The sequence below is a fragment of the Sinocyclocheilus rhinocerous genome, unplaced genomic scaffold, assembly GCF_001515625.1.
Source record: "Sinocyclocheilus rhinocerous isolate Xijiao unplaced genomic scaffold, SAMN03320098_v1.1 scaffold1069, whole genome shotgun sequence".
NCBI classification, from domain to species: domain Eukaryota; kingdom Metazoa; phylum Chordata; class Actinopteri; order Cypriniformes; family Cyprinidae; genus Sinocyclocheilus; species Sinocyclocheilus rhinocerous.
In genome coordinates, this window is record NW_015635541.1 from 1065083 (window position 1) to 1067523 (window position 2441).

Below are 2441 nucleotides of genomic sequence, written 5' to 3' on the forward strand. Positions count from 1 at the left end.
GCCGGATCGGCTTTCACTGTGGACGAAGCGGAGTCCAGCCCGGGGTTGTCACATGTGGTTACCGCAAGCCCACCGGCCGAATCCACCGGCCGCGCCGTTCTCAAGCCTGCACGCCTCCGCTCACTCTAGGCCTCTGGCCTCTGCTCACTCAAGCCCACCGTGTGTGACGCTGTGTTTCGTTGTGAAAGCGAAACTACTTTGTTTGGTCTTCCAAAAGAGGACACGACTAGAAATCAGTGGTTAAGTTGTATTTACAACACTGTTCCAGAACACTTCAACCCAAATATTCAGATGTGTGCAGCACATTTTATGGAGGACTGTTTCCTGATCCTGGGAGAGTAGACTACAATGCCGGCTGTTCTGACTCAAAGACTATAGAGGAGAAACAATAATGTATAGTATGTGGAAAATAATATGTTTTTTGAACCTTAAACCACATAAACACATTTCATTACACCAAATACACATAATAATGTTCTTTTTAGCAACATCATATGACCCCTTTAATAATCTAAAGAACCATTTTCCACTATATTATTGGCATCATGGTTGCATGAAGAACCTATTGATAATATTGATTGAAACTTTCCATTGGAAAAAAAAAGTTATTTATAGTGGAAAAGTTAATTTTTATTATTATTATTACAATTTTCTTAACACTAAAAAGGTTCTTATAAGAATTTTTCACTGAAAGGTTATTTGGGGAACCAAAATGGTTCTTCTGTGGCATCACTGTGAAAACACCCTTTTGGAACCATAAAAGTGTTCATGGAAGCATAAAGAACCTTTGAACTTATCAATAAAATATAATATGCATAACTCTCATGATTACTCTACCAACTCCATCTCTCAGTTTTGTGTTGGGATGATCTTATGCCCTCACAACCCCCAGGAGATATGGAGGAGTAACTTCTACACCTGCAGCATGGCCTCCATCTCCATCTCTCAACCCCAGTGCAGTAGATGTTTGCATTCTTTGCCGGTCAATAAGGGTAGCTTACCTGTGTGTTAACTGTCAGCTTTGTAATTATGGGATTTGGAGCTTCCAGCACAAGGTTTGTTGGCCTGGGGACAGACAGAGAGAGACAGGCTGAGAGAAGAGCGGAGACCACAGAAGCATATGACAAATGCTTGCAAAGAGCATTATCAAAGAGCATTCATTAGAGACCCACCTCAACAAATATGAAAACACTGGAACATTATAAGTTTGCAATAACATTAACAAACACGTGAACACATTCAATCTTGCATAATGATCAGCTTCATTCTAATGAACTCTACAAATAAACACAAAACAGTGTTCAAAGGGTAGAATTTGAGAAGTCTTCCTGACTTCAAAAACATGCACGGACCATGACAGAAAGTCAGCAACTCATACCAAACATGTACACAGAGCGACATTCCAGTGCAGGACCTTCTCGTGTTGTTCACGTGTTACATTAGCCTCCCTGCTAAGGGTCAGCACACTTCGCTGAGTGAGGGCCTTTTCTAAACTCTATGTTGGTTATTTTGTTTTCTGTCGCCAGTTTCATCAATTCTGTTTGATGGACTTGACTGAAAGACCACCATGTTTTCCCTTCACCGCATTCTGAGTTTGCGGACCCGAGACGTTCCTATTACCGAGACCAAAAGAGAGCAGCTATAGGTGGAGCTAAGTAAGTAGGTTAAATATCATGAGTCACTCTTTAAGAAAAGAGAGAAGAAAGAAAGAGGGGAGAAAAAAAATTGTAGCAGGAGACACCTCTTAAAGATCCAGAGTGGGCATGTTATGAGGGACATGTTGGTAAGAGATACACTGTAGTTGGAGAAATGGGCTAAAATGTCCAACAACACATATTTCATCTGACAGCACGGAAACTCATCGTATCTCAGCAAGAATGTAACCGCATATTCAGGACTGGGGTAATAGATTCTATGGCCGTTTTAACATGTTATTTTGTTATCAGATTCTACTTATTATTTTATTATTATTACTTTAATTGAATTTTTACATTTAAATATCAATATATTTCAACATCATATATTTACACCAATTTAAAAGCTTAAAAGTTAATTTAAATGTTATTTTATTTCAGCTAATGTTTATTTTATTTCAATTAAGGGAAATATAAATCCCTAGTTTAATTTGTCTGCTAATAAAATAATGAAACATTTCCATCACATATCCATTTTTTAATAGCATTCTGGGGTAAAATGGCATTTTAAACATTTTAGAAATAAAATTGCTTGTTTTGGTAATTTCATAACTAACATGTATCCTAAATACATGATAGTTGTGCAGAATAACTTATTCATCAGTGATATTTAACTTAATTTTTCTTCTCTAGTTTCATATTCTCAACTACTTGGTAGCTGCTGAAAAAAATGCTAGTAGGAAAAAGTGTTAGTTGTTGCAAATATCAATTGTGGGACATTGGTTGTAATTTGTGCAAATACTTGTA